This window comes from Eulemur rufifrons, chromosome 10, assembly GCF_041146395.1.
Source record: "Eulemur rufifrons isolate Redbay chromosome 10, OSU_ERuf_1, whole genome shotgun sequence".
Classification (NCBI taxonomy): domain Eukaryota; kingdom Metazoa; phylum Chordata; class Mammalia; order Primates; family Lemuridae; genus Eulemur; species Eulemur rufifrons.
In genome coordinates this window covers 23,779,975-23,801,793 of record NC_090992.1, presented here as the reverse complement: position 1 = coordinate 23,801,793, position 21,819 = coordinate 23,779,975, and the positions used below count along the sequence as shown (strand labels likewise).

At 46.4% G+C, this 21,819-nt stretch overlaps 1 non-coding gene across 1 annotated transcript; it reads left to right on the top strand.

The window, feature by feature from the left end:
- Positions 1–2,057: 2,057 nt before the first annotated feature.
- Positions 2,058–2,161, top strand: LOC138393349 (U6 spliceosomal RNA). The gene has a single exon (XR_011235168.1). It is a non-coding gene; the product is annotated as a U6 spliceosomal RNA (small nuclear RNA).
- Positions 2,162–21,819: the final 19,658 nt, after the last annotated feature.

Below are 21,819 nucleotides of genomic sequence, written 5' to 3'. Positions count from 1 at the left end.
ATCCTCCTGCCTCAGCACCAGTTTATTTGATCATTCACCCACTGACAGACATCTGGGTTGATTTCAGTTTTTGACTATTACAAATAATGCTGCTATGAACATTTCTATACAGGATATTTGTGTAAAGATAAGTTCTATTTCTTTGGGATAAATGCCTAGGAGTGCAATTGCTGGGTTGTATAATTGTTGCATGTTTAGTTTTTTGTTTTGTTTTGTTTTCATTTGTTTGTTTTTTGAGACAGGGTCTCACTTTGTCATCCATGAGTGCAGTGGCATCATCATAGCTCACTGCAACCTCAAACTCCTGGTCTCGAGTGATCCTCCTGCCTCAGCCTCCAGAGTAGCTGGGACTACAGACACCCACCACCACGCCCAGCCGATTTTTCTATTTTTTGTAAAGACTGGGTCTTGCTCTGGCAGGTCTCCAACTCCTGGCATCAAGCGATCCTCCCGGATCAGCCTCCCAAAGTGCTAGGATAATAGGTGTGAGCCACCATGTCCAGCCACATGTTTAGTGTTTTTTTTAAGAAACTGCCAAATTGTTTTCCACAGTGGTTTTGCCACTTATATTCCCATCAGTAATGTATGAGTGATCGAGTTTCTCTGCATTCTCACCAGCATTTGGGGTTGTCTCTATTTTTTATTTTAGCCATTCTGATACGTGTGCAAGTAATATCTCACTGTGGTTTTCATTTGCATTTCACTAATGGCTAATGATGTTGAACATGAAAATACACTTATTTGCCATCTGTATATCCCCTTTGATGATCGTCGGTTTCATTTCTTTTACCCATTTTCTAACTGGATTGTTTGGATTTTTTACTATTGAGTTTGAGAGTTTTTGATATAGTCTAGATACTGGTCCTTTGTTGGGGATATGTGGCTTGCAAAAAATATTTTCTTCCGTGGTGTACCTTGTCTTTTCCTTGTCTTCACATGGGCTTTCACAGAGCAAAAGTTTCACATTTTGATAAGGTTCAATTAATCAATTTTTTCTTTTATAAATCATGGTTTTTGGTGTCAAGTCTAAGAACTCTTTCCCCAGCTGTAGATACTGAATTTTCACCTACTTTTTTCCTAAAAGTTGTATAGCTTTACATTTTGCATGTAAGTCTATAATCCATTTTGATTTGACTTTTGTATAAGATATGAGATTTATGTTGAGGTTTCTATTGAGGTTAATTTTTTGCCTGTGGATGTCTGATTAGATTTGCTTTTTTTTTTTGCTTTAATTTCTGAAGTCTTTTGTTCACATTTTTTTTTTTAAGACAGAGTCTCCTTCTGTCACTCTGGCTAGAGTGCAGTGGTGTCATCATAGCTCACTGCAACCTCAAACTCCTGGGCTCAAGTGATCCTCCTGCTTTAGCCTCTTGAGTAGCTGGGACTACAGGCATGTGCCACCACATTTGGCTAATTTTTGAGGATTTTTTTGTAGACATGAGGCCTTGCTATGTTGTTCAAGCTGATCTTAAACTCCTGGCCTCAAGGGATCCTTCCACCTCAGCTTCCAGAGTTCTAGGATTACAGGTATGAGCCACGGTACCCGGCCATCCCCTCTGTCTCCCTCACTACTCATTCCCATCCCATGAAATACACTCCCCGCAACTATTTTAGGGCATGCAGTGTTATGTTTTCTTTTGATCTAAAATAAATAGATACTAACTATTTTAGAGATTTTTACAGAATCCCCCTAGGGCACTAGAAACGTCTAGGTGGACCCAAAACTAGTTTGGGAATCATTGCGTCAGAAGCCTTTGGGAGTTTGACATACTGTTGCTTTTCTGATTTACTCACTGATTCCATACTACACTAACCATGCTAGTAGTTCTCTGTATGGGATCCAGCCAAGTGCCACTTGATTTGCACTGTTTCTTTTTTTATCTTTGTAGCATTTCTGTAAGGTGGGTATTTTTATGCTTATTTTACAGATAAGGAAATTGAGGATGAGGGAAGTTCAATAATTTGCCTAAGGTCACAGATTAGTAAGTAGGAGAACTGGAATTTGAACCCAGTGCTTGTTATTTTAAAGCCTGTGTTGAAAGTGAAAATACAACCTCGTGCTCGCTTTGGCAGCACATGTACTAAAATTGGAAAGATACAACAATTAGCATGGCCCCTGCACAAAGATGACACACAAATTTGTGAAGCGTTCCGTATTTAAGAAACTAAATAAATAAAAAAGAAAGTGAAAAGAAGACAGTCTACAGAATGGGAAAAAGTTTTTGCAAATTATGTATCTGATAAGGGAGTTGTATCTAGAATGTATAAAAAACTCTTATAACTCAATAATAAAAAGACAACCCAATTTAAAAATGGGCAAAGGCATTGAGCAGACATTTCTCCAAAGAAGATATACAAATGGCCAATAAGTATACAAAAAGATGCTCAATATCACTAGCTATCAGGTCAATGCAAAAAAAAAAAAAAACACCATGAGATATCACTTCACACTCACTAGATGGCTATAATATTAAAAAAGATAGATAATAACAGGTTTTGGCCAGGATGTGGACAGACTGGAACCTTCATACACTGCTGGTGGGAGGCTAAAATGGTGCAGCTGCTGTGGAAAACAGGCTGGCCATTTCTCACAAGGTTAAAACAGAGTTACGGTGTGACACAGCAATTCCAATCCTAGGCGAATACCCAAGAGAAATGGAAACATAGGTCCACACAAATACTTGTATGTGAAAGATCACAGCAGCATTATTCGTAATAACCAAAAAATAGAAACAACGCAAATGTCCATCAATTGATGAATGAATAAAGTATGATGTGTCCATACCATGGAATATTATTTGACAATAAAAAGAAATGAAATACTGATACATGCTTATATGCTATAACCTGGCTGAAGCTTGAAAACCTGGAAAGCATTTATGATAAGTGAAAGAACCCAGTCAAAAAGGACCTCATATTGCATGATTTCATTTATATGAAATGTCCAGGCCTCATGTAGTGGTTCACGCCTGTAATCCTAGCACTTTGGGAAGCCGAGGTGGGAGGATCACTTGAGGCCAGGAGTTCGAGACCAGCCTGAGCAACATAGCAAGACCCCCATCTCTACAAAAAAATAGAAATTTATCCAAGCATGGTGGCATGCACTTGTAGTCCCAGCTACTCCAGAGGCTGAGGCAGGAGGATCGCTTGAGCCCAGGAGTTTGAGGTTGTAGTGAGCTATGATGACACCACTGCACTCTACCCAGGGTGACAGAGTGGGACTCTGTGTCAAAAAAAAAAAAAAAAGATTAATGGTTGCCCAGGGCTGGGAGGAAGTGGGAGGAAAATGAGTCGTGACTGATAACGAGTAGAGGCAACTTTTGGGGTAATGAAAATGTTCCAAAATTGATTTTGGTGATGGTAAGCATTGAACTTTAAATGGGTGAATCGTATTTGGATTATATCTCAGTAAAGCTGTTATACAAAAGTGGTAAGGCCTGTGTGATCAAATGGCTTCTCAAGGTTTAGTTCCTCATTCAGTTAGTCATTCAACAAATATTTCTTAAATCCCTGCTGTGCTCCAGGCACCACTCTAGGACTGCTGACACAGTGGTCTACAGCCAAGCAAGGGCCCTGCCCTCTCGAGGCTCATATTCTGGTGTAGGGACACAGAATATCAACAAGTGCATTGTAGGAAGATCATTTCAGATATGAATACTGTACATGCTATAAAGAAATTAAATAAGGCTTTTAAGACAGAAAGTGGCTGCATCAGTCAGGCACAGTGACTCACATCTGTAATTCTACCACTTTGGGAGGCTGAGGCGGGAGGATCATTTGAGGCCAGGAGTTCTAGACCAGGCTGGGCAACATAGCAAGACCCTGTCTCTAAAAATTTTTTTTAATTAGCCAGGCATGATGGCCTGTAGTCTCAGCTACTTGGGAGGTTGAGGTGAGAGGATTGGTTGAGCCCAGAAGCTGAGGTTACAGTGAACTATAATGATGCCACTGCACTGCAGCCTGGGTGACAGAGTGAGACCCCATCTCTTAAAGAGAAAAAAAAAAGAAAGTGGCTGCATCAAAGGGGAAGTGAGGTTTAAATAGGGTTGTCAAGCAAGGCCTTTTTGAGGAGGTGGCATTTAACTGATTGAGTCATTCATTTATTCATTCAGCAAACATCCTCTGAGCTCACAGAGGGTGCCAGGCAGTGTGATAGGAACTCATGCCATTGTTCACTCTCAGCTGCAACCATTGCCCTTTCTGACGAATGTTTCTTGCTTAAGTGGGTGATTTGTGCCATCTCTCCTTTCCTCTGCTGGGAGAGAGGGAGCAAAAATAATTTCCCCTTAGGACAATGAAATAAAAGTTATCAGCAGTTGCAGAGAAAAACCAGAAGTAAAGCACACAGTTTCTCATAATTAGCGCCATGCACTGAACATATAGGTTTGGCTCAAGTCCCTGGGAATTTCCCCTCATCTTATATGAACCTGGTTGACAAATGAGAAATGGAGTCCTAGAGGGTGAAACTGTTGATTGATGGGACCATGGCCTCTGCTCAACAATTCCAGTGGGCCCTGGGGTCCAGGCTCAGGTGCAGAACAGCTCTTTGAGTTTCTTCATGAGTTCGTGATTTTTCCTATCAGGACTCTAATCCCAGTCAGTGGTGGAACCGGTGATATAGGTAGCACCAGCTGGCTCTGAGACCCCTGCCTCTCAAGAGCTCTCCACCAGTTTGAATGCTCCCAGAAGTGGATGTTGCTGAGCTATAATACAGCAAGAAGCCCCTTCGCCAGGGTCTGAGGCAGATGGACCTCAGGAGACCACGGGAGGGGCCTTGCACTGGGAGTCTGTGCCCAAGTTCTGGTCCTGGTTCTGGCACCCACTGACCCTGTATCTTAGCAAGGTCCCATCACCACGGGGACTTTGTTTTGTCTAAAGGGCTCTGGACCAGTTCAGGGATGACTGAGCCCAGACCTGCATTCTGCCACACTCACCGCACCATGAAAGGTATCACCAATTGATCACAGCACTCATGGTCCTCAGCCTCAGAATCCTTTTCAATACAGTGTTCTCATCAGCTACCACCAATGACTCGGGGTTAGCACAGAGGTTAGCACCTACTAGCCATGTGCTTAAAAGAGATCATTCCTAAGGACCCATCCAACTCTGATATTCTGATGGATTTGAGCCTCTAGGTTTGCAATCACAACAGGAAGAGGGCATGGGAGCATTAGGAACATGGGCATTAGAAAGTCCTGGGATTGAATCCCAGCAATGCCACTTACTGGTTATATGCAATCTTGGGTGAGTCATTTCTCTTTGAGCCTCAGTTTGGTCTTTTCTATAAAACAGAATCAGAATCCCTAACACATAAAGGGTTTCATAGATTGAATTAGATACCACCTGTAATGTACCTTTCACTTGCACATTGCAGGGACTCCATAAATGGAACATAAACAGACACGCCCCGCAAATGTGTGCACTAAGAGACTTGTCTCCTACCTGCTTGTGCTGCCCTCTCCCTCCCACAGAGCAGAGAAGCCCTGACAGGTGGCTTCTGACTCGTGCTGCCTGGAGCCCCCTTCTCCCTGAGCTGTCTCTTCTGCCACTGTCAGACCGTTCTCTGCCTTTCCAAAACGCTGCCCCAGCATTCACACTTGGCCTCTGCTTAACAAACACAGGCACCTGTTGCATGCTGGATTCAGGTGGGAATATAGTTTCTCAGAAGCAGGGCTGTGGCTGGGCTGGTTTTTGTATAGGTACCAGGGGCTATTGTGGGAAACCTTGGTTTATAATTCTTTAGGCCCTCGATGGCCAATTCGTGTCCCAAGTGTGGACACCACCCCCACTTTGCTGTCTCAGGGCAAGATTCCCTGGGAAGTAGAATCTGAGACAGAGATTTGCATGCAGGAAGTTTACTGGTGATGCTTTCAGGAGCAACACCTATGGGAGGGAAGGAAGCAGGATAGGGCAGAAAGAGAAACTGAGTTATGATGTAGGTGCAACAAAGACCCCAACGGACCCTACAGGAAGCTCTAGAACTGGAGTGACCTGTGCAGAGTTGTCTCCTACTGTCGACTCCCATGTTGACTAGTGTAGTAGGTCTCTCAACCAAGTCCCAGCGAGCAACGCAGCTGAGTGGCCCCCAACAACGTTCCCAGCAGCTGGGGGAATGAACAGCTCACCCCTAAAGCAGTAAACCTGCAGCACTCTGCAAGGGCCACTACACGTGCTCATGCAGACATGACCAATTGATTACAGCACCCCTCCTCCCAGCTAAGGCAGGGCTTCAGACAGCCATCAGTGATTCATGAGAGCAGGAGTGTTAGAGGAAACATGTTTGTCATTCCTCGCCTAATACAGAGTCGGAAGCTGAGACTCAGAAAAGGAAAGGCACCTGGCCAGGGCTGAACAGGTGAGTTAAAGGCAGAGGCAGGACTAGAATCCAAGTCCCTGAACTGAAACTGATGTTTGAGACCTGTCCAGATTTAAATTTGAATTCATCACAATTAAATAAAAGAAAGAATTGAGTTCCTCAGTTACATCTGCCACGTTCCAAGTACTCAGTAGCCACACGTGGCCAGTAGCTATCACATTTAAAGAGTGCAGTTTATAAAACAGTTCCATCGCCTCAGAAGGTTCTATCAGACAGTACTTGCCTGGACCCACCACCCCCCGCTGCCTCTCTGTCCTCAACCTCAAAAGTTAGGGTACCCCCAGACTCCTTTGTTTTCCTTAGCACTCTGTCCATGGGTAGTGGCGGTGGGTTCTGATCAGGGATATGAAGGAGCTTTGTGAATGTGAATGTTAACAGAAATACCCAAGTCCCAGCCCCCTACTGAAGCTACTTGGGACCCAGAGAAGGACTGCTGTCCTCAAAAAAAAGTCATGATTTGTAAGGAGAAATATACAGTCCATACTTCATTTACTCGTTCATTTATTTAACAAACCCTTGCTGGGTTCAGTCTGGAGCGCTGGGCACTGAGCGAGGTGCTGCGGATACCAGGATGAATTCGGCAAGGTCCTTGCCCTCAGGATGTTCACGGTCTAGGGGGGCAACACGAGGGTGGGAGCATTTAGGAGGGCAACCTGAAGAATGTGTGTGAAATGCTCCTGTAGCCACCCACCAAGGACAGAGTGAACGGGTGTAGGGTGATTTTGGCCCCCAGGGGACAGCTGGTAACATCTGGAAACTTTTGGTTGTCATGGCTGGGGGTGCGGTGGGGGACAGGTGCTGCTGGCATCTAGTGGGTGGGAGTGAGGGGTGCTGCTCAGCATCCTGCAACGCACAGGACAGCCCTGCCAACAACGGTGATCCCTGCAAAATGGCAGCCGTGTCAAGGTGGGGAGACCCTGGGCAGGGGCTGCACTGGGGATCTTCAGTCCCACTGTTGCGAGGGAGGGGAAGGTGAGCACAGGGAATTTACAAGCCAGTTTAGACTTTTTCTTGGGGTTCTCAGGAAGACACCAAAGAATTTTAATCAGTTCAGTGGCAGGATTGGATTTGTACTTTTAACAGGCCCCTCTGGTTGCTGGGCGAGAAATGGGCTGAGGCTGGGAGACCTCTGGGGAGGCTGCTGGTGGCGGTGGCCGTGGAGATGCAGCAAAGCAGGTGGACTTGAGACCCGTGGGGCAGCTGCGAGGCTTGGGGATCGGCCGTGGTGAAACTGGAGAGGACCTGGCACTTGTCACAGGTACGATTAACTTTTTGAGTAATGAACTGCTTAATTTCTTTCTTCTCCTTCACTACACTGTAAGTTAGGAGGAGAAGGCAGGGGCAGCTGCATGTCCAGCATCGTCCAGTGCCTGGCACGTGGCAGAGTGTGTGAATACAGGAATGGCCGTGGGCTCCGGGATGCTGGTGCTCTTCACTGAGACGGAGACCGAAGGAGGAGGCAACCAGGGACCGGGAAAGTCCATCCAGTTGCAGGAAAATGTAAGGACCTTGAGGCTCACAGGTCTAATGGGACAGACAGACAGACAGACAGACGTAAACAACATCATACCTTTTAATCTACTCCCTGGCCTTGGGAAAATTAATTTTTGAGACCTGGTTTCTCCATTTGTAAAATGCAGATGATATTGGTACCTTCCTTCTTAGCTAAATAATAAAATTAGATGAATGATCCAGCAATTCCACTTCTAGATATTACCCAAAAGAATTGAAAGCAGGAACCCAGGCTGACGTGTGTACACCCATCTTCACAGTAGCACCATTCCCCATTGCAAAAAAGGGAAACAACCCAAATGTCCATCGACAGATGAATGGATAAACAAAACGTGCTGGATACGTGCAATGGAATATTATCCAGCCTTAGAAATGAATGTAGTTCTCATGCGTGCTGCACCATGGATGAATCCTGAAAACATCATGCTGAGTGAAATAAGCCAGGCACAAAAGGACAAATGTTGTTAAGCACAAAGAGGCACCGAGAGCAGGCAAATTCACAGAGGCAGAAAGTAGAATGGTGGTTGGCAGGGGCTGGCTGGTTGCACAACAGGGTGAATGTACCTAATACCATTGAATTGTACACTTAAAAATGGTAAATTTTACATTCTATATATTTTACCACAATAAAAAAATATGCAATGAGATCGTTTTATAAGGTGTCTTAGCATAGGGACAAATATTTATTATTGTCACTTTTTCCCTAGAAGTGGTCAAATACAGGGGTAAACCGAGAGCTAGGGGAGCGGAAGCAGGCAAGTTGGCTAACGCTGTCTGTGGCCTGGGTCAGGTGCCACTTCACAGCCCAGGCGACACTGGACTGAGATTTTGCTGCCCAGCTAGAGGAGGAAGCGCTCGTGAGCATGGATCAGAGATTATAAACACCATAAGTAACTACAGGGAGGCTCCCCCAGCCTTCAGGGGGGCTAGGGGCTAGGGGCAGCCCACCTGCATGTGCCCTTCCCTTCCCAGACTGCCTGAAGTCCTGTCCTTTGTTTTAACAGGGCAGGAATTTCCAGGCCTGACATATTTGCATTTGGTATCTTAACGACTGACCTGTTCCCGCAGCTGCTAAACCACTGACATGCTTTCTCCGAAACCCCCGTGGGCAGGTAAAGTCAGTAAACCCCACCCTACCAGCTTTTGTGTCATAATTGGTATTTTATTTCTTTTGTAGAGAGAAAATAGCCCGAACACCTGCCCTCAGAGGCGTCAGTTGCCGGCAGCTCTCCTTTGTACATTCTTTATAGATATGATTTTAGAGGAAGGATCTTGAGGAGTCTCCTCGTCCAACCCATTCATTTTACAGGGAAGCCGACTGATGCCAGAGGAGTAAACAGACTCGGAGTGCAAGGGGCGTGGGGTTCAAATCCCAGGCGGCCACTTTCAAGCTTTGAGACTTGGGCAAGTTATTTAACCTCTGGAAGCCTCATTCTGCCACAGTAAAATAAAGATAATAATACTTTCCTCCCGGGGATCTTCTGAGGAATGGAGGCCACGGTGGAGTTTCAAGTGGCTGGCAGCTGGCGCCACCTCGGAGAATCCTGTCTACACCAGCTGTCTCTTCACTCTCTATCCACCCGACCTGGGATTATTGTCTCCCTGACATGTATCCTCAGTTGAAGTTGTTTGTGTGTGTACCTCTTGGTTTTGTTCTTCCCGCTTCCTCCAGGAGAAAGCAACTCTGACCCACCCTGGCCCAACGGCTAGGGCTGTGTCTAGCATGTTACTGGCTTTTAGTAAATATTCGTGGAATAAATGGGCCTCTAGAGTCACTCGGGAGAGAACCAAATCTTGTTTATTCAAATCCACACAAAACTGTCCACATTGGACACTTTATGTAAATTATTTCACTAACTATTGAGAAGCCACCAACCTGAGAGAGAAATATTTAGCCTGTGTGGGACCAGGAAGTAGCTCATACCTCCAGGGCCTGGGGAAAAAAGAGTAAATAAAGTAAAAGCTTTTGTAGCTGTACCTTTGCAGCCAGCTCCAGGAACAAATTCCAATGATCCCTACAAGTTTTTTAGAATCCTCTCCCTTAACGAACTACTTGACCTTTTGAGTTGTTTCCCAGAAATGGTGGATTTTCTGCAAGACAAAGGAGCAGAGACTCTGAAGGCCCCTGGGCAGACTTCCTGACTCCAAGACTCACCACCCCACCCTCGACCTGCCCCAAGGCACATGGCCCCTCCCTAACAAGCCCATGATCTCCAATAGTCCAGGACGCTGGTTTGAGGCAACTTCTCCCAGATGTCTGCTGTATTAAAAAATTGCCTGGCTGTCCTCCTTGTCTCAATAATTGCATCTTTGTGTGGTGAGCAACTGAACCTAGGCCGAAACTCCCTTGTGGTTTTGATAACACCTCCTTTGCTAGAACCCAGTGTCCTCCTGGTAACCCAGGCGATGCACTAGGGTTCTGAGAGTAGAGGTGGGAAGAAGATGGACATGAGGTGCATAGACAGAGAAACAGGGTAGGGAAAAAACAACAACCTGGAGTTGAACTGGCTCTCCTAGGTGTCTGATACTTGGCCATGGAGGGTGTTGGTGTATTGGGTTCTTAGAAATCATTGTGTTGAACCAGGGTAGCTTAGTGGTAAAGTACATGGGCTCTGGGTCTAAAACTAGCTCCATCTCTTACCTCCTGTGTGATCTGGGGTCAGATCTGTTTCCTCTCTGAACCTCAGTTTCCTCACCTGTAAAATGGGATAATAATACAAGCTACTTTACAAAATTAGCCCATGGTTAAACAAGATCAGCTGTGCGAAGGTCAGCACAGTGCTTAGCACAGGAGAGTGACCAAATAATTCTTAGCTATGATTTCATCCAAATGAAGCCTTGAAGCATAGACACGGCTGCCAGTTAGTGTCAGATCCCAGGTTGGAACCCAGGGCTCCTGAGCTCGTGCTCTTTCCAGCTATACGTGGTGGCTGCCATTTCTTGTCCCCAAGGGCCTGAGAGTCTAAGAGAGGGGGCTGAATATGTAAAAAGTAAATCTCAGAAACCTATAGGGGCGATAACTGAGGCTTAGTGTATACAGTAAAGTAGACCTGTGCTTTGTGATTTTAGGATCTCCAGGAAGAACCCTCCAACTGAGAATGATGGTGACGAATATAGTTTATCGAGTGCTTCTGTATGCCAGACCTTGGTTGAGTGCTTGAAATGCATTATCTTATTTAACCTTCAAAGCAACTCTAGGAAGTAGTAGCTGTTATGACTGCCATCTTACAAATGTGGCGACTAAGGCCATAAGAAGTTTAAGTAGTTCAAAGCTGTGTAAGAAAATTCAGCAGGGGTGGGGGATGGAGGGGAGTGGGAAAAAAGAAAAAAAAGTTCTAAGCTGAGCGATTGGGCTTCTCCTTACCTGACCACAGATTTATTTTTATTCATTTATTTTTTTTTTTTTGAGACAGAGTCTCACTGTTGCCCTGGCTAGAGTGCTGTGGCATCAGCCTAGCTCACAGCAACCTCAAAGTCCTGGCCTCAAGCGATCCTCCTGCCTCTGCCTTCCAGAGTGCTAGGATTACAGGCGTGAGCCACCGCGCCCTGCCTATCTTTTCTTTGTGTTGGGAACATTATAAATCTTCTCTTTAAGTAATTTAAAAATATACAATAAATTATTGTTAACTATAATTTCTCTACTGTCCTATCAAATACTAGAACTTTCTCCGTCTCTCTAACTGTATTTTCATACCCCTTAACTAACTTCTCTTCATCTCCTCCCCTCCCCCTCCCCTTCCTGGCCTCTGGTAACCACCATTCTACTCTCTACCTGCACAAGAACTACTTTTTTAGCGCCCACATATGAGTGAGAACATGTAATATTTATTTGAATTTCTGTGCCTGGCTTATTTCACTTTACCTAATGACCTCTAGTTCCATCCATGTTGCTGCAAATGTCAGGATTTCATCCTTTTTATGGCCAAATAATATTCCATTGGGTATATATACATTTTTTACCTATTCATCTGTTGAAGGATATTTAGGTTGATTCCATATCTTTTTTTTTTTTTTTTTTTGAGACAGAGTCTTGCTCTGTCACCCCAGGTAGAGTGCAGTGGTGTCATAATAGCTCACTGAAACCTCAAACTCCTGGGCTCATGCAACGTCCTGCCTCAGCCTCCTAAGTAGCTGGGACTACAGGTGCATGCCAAGACGCCAGCTAATTTTTCTATTTTTTGAAGAGACAGGGTCTCACTGTTGCTTAGGCTGGTCTCAAACTCCTGACCTCAGGCAATTCTCCTGCCTCAGCCTTCCAGAGTGCTAGGATTACAGGCATGAGCCACCTCGCCCGGCCAATTCCATATCTTGGCTATTGTGAATAGTCCTGCAATAAACATGAGTGTGCAGATATCTTTTCAATAAGCTGATTTCCTTTCTGTTGGATATATACCCTGCAGCGGGATTGCTGGATCACATGGTAGTTCTATTTTTAGTTTTTTGAGGATGATAATCTTTTTTGTAAGCTCAGATGACCCTACTGAATCTGAAAAAAGTCACAAACACTCTCCTCAGACACATAACTCTTTGTGATTTTAGGGGGCTCCCAAAGCCTCTAATATTTACCAGAGAATGTCCAAAAAATATCCTGAGCTCAACCCAGATGCTCTACTTCCCAGCTCACTACATATCCCAATCGGTGGCCTTCTGCCTTTCTTTCTGGTCTCCAAGAGCAGGAACTCTTATCTCTCCAGGCTCATTCTTCGAACAGCAAGATCCAACTGTCCTTCTGGTAAGAAGTGTGCCTCTCGGGGACCACTGCGCAGAGCCTGGAGCCTGAGAGCAAGTCAGCTCCCAGCTCCCAGAGAGCCCTTCAGATGACGGCCTTTGCTCCTTCCCACCCCTCCTTCCTCAAAGGCTTCTGACCCTGCCACTTGTGTCCTCTGCAAAGGCCCCCTGTTAAAGCAAGACGTGCAGAGATGAGGGTGTTGCTACTTCTTAAAGGATGGCCTCCTCCCTGCTGAGAGCACGTGTAACAGAGGGAACCCAAAGCCCCATTGCCATCTAAGACGTGCAGGTGTAGATACCTTTCCCCTGGCTGACTGTGCACCCTTGGCCAAGAGACTGGACTGTACCTTTCTGGGCCCAGATGAGTCCTTCTGCAAAACTAGGGGTGGCAGGGGGTGATTCGATTGGGATTGCAAGCCCAAATGCTTACTAGGGCCAAGCCAATGATAGAAACATCTAGGAATACTCATTTCCTCTATAAAGAGGTGGGTGCTCTTTGGATTTCCTTGAAACATGTCACCCTCTCACTCTTTCATTTCCTATTTCTGATGGAGCCATAGAGGCAAACCACCTAAAGTAATAAAAACAAAAATGTAAGAGTGAAGGAAAATGACAACTGGCACTTGGTCTCATCATATGTGAACAAAAGGGACCTGCAGTCCACCCCCTGTCCATGCAGCAAATGCAGGATGCCTACTGTCTTCAGGAGCAACTGACGCTCAGCTTTGGCCAGTTGGTGCCACGGGGACATGCAGGCCCAGTATTAGCAGATTTTACAAGCTTTTTAGAGAAGTCAGACACATGAATTTTTATGTGAAATCTACCAATTTTTAAATGTTGGCTCAAATTTTTCTTAAGAAGTGGGAGGGCCAGATACAACATGTCCTGGACTGTGAGGTGCCAGTCTGCAATCTCCAGATTAGGTGTTTTTAAAGTTCCCTTTCTGCTGGAACATTCTGTGATGGAGAAGTGGAGAAGGAAGGAGGAAGGGAAGAAGGGATGGCAGGAGCCGCCAGGGAATCTGAGACCTGGTTCAGCCTCTGCTGAACCTCTGAACCTCTGCTGGTTGGGCAGAGGCGGGAGGAAGGGGAGAGGAAGGCCCAGCCTTTCCCCCTGTAAGGCTTTGTTTAGGTTAACCTTTCCTTTCCTCTTGCTTCTGGCTCTCACTTGGGAGAACCGTAATGGCCCAGGCCTCAGGAGTGTTTGAGCAGGTCTGAACAGGATGCTCCAGTCTGTGGTTGGAGAGGCGTGGTCGTGGCTCCTAGACTCAGTGCTGGATGGGGAGGGGAGACTCTGGCATCCTAGTCCAGAGTAGGAGCTCGGCCTTGGGCTCAGAGAGGACTGCTGCCTGCACCCCGGCCTGCTTCTAGCTCTGGAGGAGCCCCGGATGTCCTTCCGATCGGACCTCTGTGTCAGGGAGAGAGAATGTAGTCTGTGGTCAGCATGGCTGGTGGCCAGCCTGGCAGATGGCCAGAGCCCGGAGCTCACTGGGAAGAAGCATAAACAAGGCCTGGTGGGCAGCTGTGACCTAGAATCTTCCAGTGAAAGAGCAGTGAGGAGGGAGGGGGAATGCCAGGGAGACACTTCCTCTGACCCCCAGGCTGCCCAGGACACAGGCATCAGCCAGGGACAGGATGGGGCTCCCTGGGGTACCAGGCAAGCAGTTGTCACATAAAGGGCTGGATGGGTCCAGTTTTAAGGGGCCTTCTGAGACTCTGATTCCACAACTATGATCTAGCTTCTCTCACACTGTAGAATTCTCTCTGTTGAGAGGACATCTGTGGCTTTCCCTTGCCCGGCATCCACTCTGCTCCTTCTGTTAGCAGCACCCAGGTTATCCTTCAGGGAGCCACCTCTTCTCCACTCTCCGTCCATGTGGTTTGGGTGAGGCCGACTTTCTCTGCCTTTCCACCCTCTGGCTCCAGGGTGGGTGTGCGTGCCAGGCCTGGCCGATCAGCAGATTTCTTCCCCTGCTGGATGCAATGAGATCCAATCCCAGGGATTTGCTGGAACTCACTGGAAAAGTAAAATTGCCAGCAATTGGCTTGATGCATATCTGAAGGTGCTGGGGGACACCTGGCCCTGCCAGGAGAGGAGCCTGCCTGAGAATGAGACCGTCACAGAGAAGACAGCGTAGAGAGGGAGGGAGAGGGCAACAGACTGAGTAATTGAGTATAAAAGAGAGACATAGGGACTTGGGACTTGTTGAAATGGTTTGAGCCCCTGGATCTAGCTTTAACTGATGCCGTCAGTATCTTATCCCTGTACTCCTCGGTGAAGGAATCCTGAATACACCACCAGGCCATGAAAATTATTTTGAGCAGAAGGCATTTGAGTTCCTGAAATCGTTTATCTGCCTAAAAGCAGAGGCTCATAAATCTCCTCCCAGGAGCAATCAGGGAAGATTGACTCTTATCCCTGGAGGCTAGAAGTCACCACATCTAAACTGACATTGTCACAAAATTATCATATCTCCCATCTATTCTCCTAAGGGCCCATTTATCTTTCCTGAAAGTCATTTGTTTTCCTGTAAGCGTCATTCTCCCTTCACTTCCTCCATTTAGATGGTATATACCACCACCCACCCCCCTCCTATGCTAAACACCTCCTTGGTTCACATTTTTCTGTGAATTCCTGGAGGGGCATGATTAAATTGTCTTTTATCTTGCTAATCTGTCTTTTGTCAGTTTAATTTATTTTGTTTTCTTCTTCTTCTTCTTTTTTTTTTTTTTTTTTTTTTTTTGAGACAGTCGCCCTCTGTTGCCCGGGCTAGAGTGCGGTGGCATCAGCCTAGCTCACAGCAACCTCCAACTCCTGGCCTCAAGCAATCCTTCTGTCTCAGCCTCCTGAGTAGCTGGAACTACAGGCATGCACCACCATGCCCGGCTACTTTTATATATATATATTTTTAGCTGTCCAAATCATTTCTTTCTATTTTTAGTAAAGACGGGGTCTCCAAAGGAAAAAAGGTCATTCTGTAACAAAGACACATGTACCCGAATGTTTATAGCAGCACAATTCACAATAGCAAAGATGTGGAAACAACCCAAATGCCCATCAATACATGATTGGATTAGTAAGCTGTGGTATATGTATACCATGGAATATTACTCAGCTATAAGGAATAATGAAGATACGACATCTCTATGGTTCTCCTGGAGAGAGTTGGAACCCATTATATTAAGTGAAGTATCCCAAGAATGGAAAAACAAGCATCACATGTACTCAGCAGAAAATTGGTTTCCCTGAACATCACCTAAATACACATCTGGGAACGACACCGATCGGATATCGGACTGAGGTGGGGGGTGGGGGAGGGGATGGGTGTATGCCTACCAATGAGTGCGTTGCGCACCCTTTGGGGAATGGTAACGCTTGAAGGTGCTGACTCGGGAAAGGGGGGTGGGGAAGGGAGGGATATATACCTACATGATGGGTGCAACGCGCACTGTCTGGGGAACGGACACGCCTGGAGCTCTGACTTGGGGAGAAAGGCGGTACATGGGCAACGTATGTAACCTGCAATTCTGTATTCCCCATAACATATAAGATGAAAACAAAAACAAAAACAAATAAATAAAAAAAAATAATAAAATAAATAAAGACGGGGTCTCGCCCTTGCTCAGGCTGATCTCGAACTCCTGACCTCAGGCGATCCTCCTGCCTCGGCCTCCCAGAGTGCTAGGATTACTGGCGTGAACCACCATGCCCGGCCCTAAAGAGGAAATTCTACTTTATTTTCTGCAGGGCAGAAAGAAGCCAGCAATGACCTGGGCCGCTTAAAGCCTGCCCTGATTGCCTGAAATCAGAGGGATTTGTCGGCAACACCGCAAGGATCCTGGCTGCATTCCTGCCCTGTCCTCAAGCCCAGCAGACACCCTAGGCAGCCCTGGTCTCTGCCCAGACCTGCAAAGGGGATGCCACGGGTCCTAGTGGTGTCCCTCATTCCTTCATTTCTCAATTCAACACACATTTATGGAGCACCAGCTGTGTTCAAAGATGAAGTCCTTGTCCTCAGAGAATTTAGGATTTAGTGAGGAAAACAGACCAGTAAAAAAAATTTCATTAGACTATGATTAGTACTATACAAGTACAGGGAAGGGGCCTCTAGACCAGGGGGAAGACAGAAGGCATGTCATAGAAGATTCCTGAAGAAAGTGACTCCTGAGCTGAATTCCACAGGGCAAGAAAGAGCCAGTCAAGAGAGAGAGGTAGAGCCTTCCAGGCAGGCAAAGGAGCAGCACAAGTTACCAAATCTGGGAACTGGGCGAGGCCGTGGCTTGTAAGAGGAGCTGGCTGGGGTAGAGCTGGTGTGGGAGAGGTTTGGGGATTCCCGTTAGGGAATAGGGTGGCTGGGCCGCTATTTGACAAGCTAGCTTTGATGAGGACCGCTTCTTGCATGTGAGAACACACAGATAGGAAGCAACCCAGCCCCCGTCCCAAACCTGAGCCCAGGGCAAAGCCTGACTCATGCCCACAGAGTAGAAAACAAGCCTGCAGACCTCCATCCGGGCTCTGAGCCAAGGGGTACAGCAGATCCTTGAGCACAGTGTGGGTGAGCTCCTTGCTCAGTGACAGCACTCGAACCTTGCCCTGTTGAAATTTACTGGAGAATACTTGGAAAAGATCTTTAATCTTCTCTCCCACTCCCCAATTCCTCTGGATTCCCTCCTCCTCCATACATGTCCTTGAGCTCTACAGGGTCTATGAGGACAGGAAACTACCATGGGCAAAAAGTAAGCACTTTGTGGGGTCAGACAGTCCTCCGTTCCACTCCTGGCTGGGCCATTAATTGAGAGTGTGACCTTCTTACTTAGCTTCTCTGTGTCTGTCTCCTCCTCTGCAGAATGAAGGTAATAATAGTACAGATTAAATGAAGTGATCCCCATATAGGTAAACAGTCATGAATTCATTCATTGACTGTTTTGTTTTTGTTTTTTTTTTTTTTCTTGGAGACCGGGTCTTTTTCTGTTGCCCAGGCTGGAGTACAGTGTTGTGATCATAGCTCACTGCAACCTCAAACTCCTGGGCTCAAGCAATCCTTCTGCCTCAGTCTCCCGAGTAGCTGGGACTACAGGCGTGCAGCACCACACCCAGCTAATTTCTTTTGCTTTTTGTAGAGAGGGGGTCTTGCTATTGCCCAGGCTGGTTTCCAACTCCTGGCCTCAAAGGATCCTCCCACCTCAGCCTCCCAAAGTGCTAGAATTACAAGTGTGATCCACCACACATGGCCAACTCTTCCTTTTTATATTGTGTGTGGACTGTAACTTTCTTTGGGGATACACCCCAGTCTATGTGCTCTAATGAGCCTTTCAGTCACAGCCTTGGCTTCTTCCTGGGCATGGGGATGGCCAATCATGATATCCCTTTTTTGGGAACAGCAGCTGGTCATTGGTGTGGGCTCAAGCCTCAAGCAGGCCAACCAGAGCTTGCTTTGAGAGAGGATCTCTTCCTGGGCTTATTGAGCTGGTTAAATCGAGTCTGGAGAGAGCCCGTCTATCTGTGGATGAAGTCAATTCTCAGAAGGAAACAGAGCTGAGATGGTGAAGATGATGTAGACATCCTTGTGCATTGCTTGAAGCTAAATCCACGCCTGGACTTCCTAGTGCCATAGTGCCAATTCATTAGCATTTTCCTTATTTCCTTGGGTTTCCTTTACTTGCAGCCACAGGAATCTTAAATTATTTGGCAGGGAAAGCCCTGAGCACAGTGTCTGCCAAATAAGAAGTGCTCAGTGAATGGTCAGGACAATAAAGAAGGTGAAAATGATCTTACTCCCCTTTCCCATAGCCCCTTTCCCTCCCAGTTCCACCCATTTTCCTTCTGGCCTGGGGAACAGGTTGCTGGCTGTGTGGGCTTCCTATTTGCAAGGGTGGGCTGGAGGTGAGGGGTGCAGTGACAGGCAGGCCAAACCACCCGGGTCCAGCTGTCAGCATGGGAGCTTCGGCTGCACCACCAAAGTCCCCAGCCTGTTCACCAAATGTGATTTGAATCAACTGCATGATGGAGCAGGATTAAGCTGGAGTCAGAATGACCTAGTTTGAATCCTATCACTATAGCTATGTGACCTCCAAAAGGTCACTTTATCTTTCTAGGTTTCTGTTTCCTTATCTATAAGACCAAGACAATAATAGCCCTGTCTTTCCAAGAGAAGTTGTGAGGATAAAAAAAACCCCCTAATATTAATATTATACTTTATATGTTCCAGGGATTGTTTTAAGCACTTTGCAAACTGTTAGTCCAATTAACCTTCACACCAAGCCAGGGTGGTATTATTATTCTTCCCACGTTACAGAAGAAGAAATTGAGGCACAGAGAGGTTAGTGTGCCCAAAAGTAGAACCTGGCACTTATGGTATGTCCTGTGATACCTGAAAAGCAGGGAAAGGGCAACTGGGGGCCCTCCTGTGCCTCTTCCCCCAGGCCTTTGTACATCTGGAGGATTCTCTCTCTTCTCTTTAAAGGCAGTGGGGGAGTGGGAGCAGCCTGGATCACCCCAGCAAATTGCTTTGGCCTCTGAGAGAAGCAGATGCAGCAGTTGCTGAAGATCGAGAGGCAGATAAGTGGGGTGAGGTGCCCGTAGCTCCCCCATGTCCTTCTTTTGCAAAAGCCATCACATCACCCCCTGCTGGGTCCCCTCCTTCCCTTACCCCTGCAGGCCTCTGTATGACCTTGGTCAGTAGCTGGGAAGCAGCTGCCACCTGCTGCCCTGGAAGCAGGCAGGATCCTACAGGTGACAGACAGGGTGAGCAAGGGCAAAAGATCCTGGCCAGAACACAAGCGCTGTAGGGTCTGAGCCTGCTCTGGTGGGATATAGCATAGATGGTCATGGGAAGCCTTCCTTTGACGCAGCATCCGTCTCTAGGAATTTATCACACACATAATCTTGCACAAGTGCACAAAGACTTCTGGAAAAGGCTATCCACTGCAGTGTGGATTATGATTAGCAGAAGACTAGAAAAAAAGAGCAAGTGGCCAATAGGAGGTAATTTAATTAAACTAATTATGGTGCTTTTGAACAATGGAATGCTCTGTGTTCATACAAGAAATGAGGCCCATGTATATACGCTGAAACAGGCCGATCTTTGAGATAAATGGTTAAGTGAAAAACCCAAGGCACAGAACTGTGTGTCTAGTATACTCACATTTTGGTGGGGGAGTAAAAAGAGGTGTTTGTACGTACATATATACAAGCATCTTTTGCTATCCAAATCTATTTATGTTTCTGAATTCAGATAGTGAGGGTTCAGAAAGCAAGGAATGCTACATTATCGGAATCTTTGACTCCTGTATTTCATTTTAGATAGCAAATAGCAAGAGTTGGATAGTAAATAGTTCATCCAAGAGGTTATCTGAATCCATTTGGTTTTCATGTTGGAGTGGTATTAATATTTGGATAGCTGGGGTAGATAGTAGAGATATATGTACATGCCTTAATCTCATGCCTATATATATGTGGACTCTCTCTGGGAAGATACACAAGAAATTGGTTAGTAGTAATTGCTGCTGGGGTGGGGAGTAATTCAGCCCTGAGAGGATGGGGTGGAAGGAAAACTTATTTTTCAGTTAACATATATGTTGTGATGATTTTAAAGCATGGTCCCAGAATTCTTTGAGACATGGGGTCTATGTCTCTCTCATTGAATCTGAGTGGCTTGCAACTGATTAGAAAAATAAAGAATGGTGGCACTGATATTATATGACTTTTTTTTTTTTTTTTTGAGACAGAGTCTCACTCTGTTGCCCAGGCTAGAGTGAGTGCCGTGGCGTCAGCCTAGCTCACAGCAACCTCAAACTCCTGAGCTCAAGGGATCCTCCTGTCTCAGCCTCCCGAGTAGCTGGGACCACAGGCATGTGCCACCATGCCCGGCTAATTTTTTCTATATATATTTTTAGCTGTCCATATAATTTCTTTCTATTTTTAGTAGAGGTGGGGTCTCGCTCTTGCTCAGGCTGGTCTCGAACTCCTGAGCTCAAACGATCCTCCCACCTCGGCCTCCCAGAGTGCTAGGATTACAGGCGTGAGCCACCGCGCCCAGCCTGATATTATATGACTTTTAAGACTAGGTCATAGAAGGTCATGCGGCTACCGTGGGTTCTCTTGGATTGCTTGCTCTTGGTATGTTCTCTCTCAGACCCCAGCCACCATGCTGGGAGAAGCCCAAGCCACATGGAGTGGCCCCACGTAGGCTCTGTGGTCCACAGTCCCATCCGAGCGCTGCAATGACAGCTAACATCATAGGCCAGCCGTGTGAGGGAGCCATCTTGGTAGTTCAGTCCCAAAATGACTGTGCTCCCAGTTGTCATGTGACTTCAACAACTCCTGAGACCCCAGGTAGATCCACCCATCGGAACTGAGTCAACATACAGAGCCACAAGAGATAATAATACATTACTGTTTAAAGCCCCTAAGTACTCGGGTGGCTTGGATGTGTGTGTGTGTGTGTGTGTGTGTGTGTGTATTAACTGGAATGTTATTACCATACATATAACTATTTAAAATTAAGAGTATCTTCCTTGTAAACATAAAAGGGATGGTGCTAAGTGTTAAATGTGCAGTATCTATTTTAATCCATTTTGCAGACGAGAAAACTGAGGCTCAGAGGGATTCCTCCTTTGCTTGCCCAAGGTCATGCAGCTCTTAAGAGATATGAAACCAGGAGTCCTCTGGGCTCCAGGGCTGTCACTCATGGGTCCCTGCTTAAGTTCCTTGCCCACTGTGGGCCTCATTCTCCCCAGTGGGGGGGCCTGGGGAACACAAGGGGTGCAGCGGGGGGCGTGGCGGGCTCTGTCTGGGGCAGTCTCAACTTAGCTCGGGAAAAGAAAAGGCCAGCCCAGAGTTGCCAGATATTTGGAGTTTTTAAGAAAAACCAGAAATCAGATTTTTACGTACAATCTATTCCTGTTTAAATGTTGGCAAGGAATTCTTCTTCTTCTTCTTCTTTTTTTTTTAATTGTTCAGACTGAAAAGCAAAACAAAAACAAAAGCCGAGGGCTGCTGATTTGCCTCTCTGGACTAGATCTCTGAGGGGTGTTCGGCTCAGACATCTGGGCTTTCAGCAGAACCTCTCTGGGGAGACGGCACAAATTCCACTCCCAAGAGGCTGGGAGGGAGGAGGGAGAGGTTGCCGGGGAGGAGGGCGATGCCCGGCCACGCCGCCACGCCCTGCCGGGTGCTGGGGGGGCCGGTCCGGGAAGCCAGGG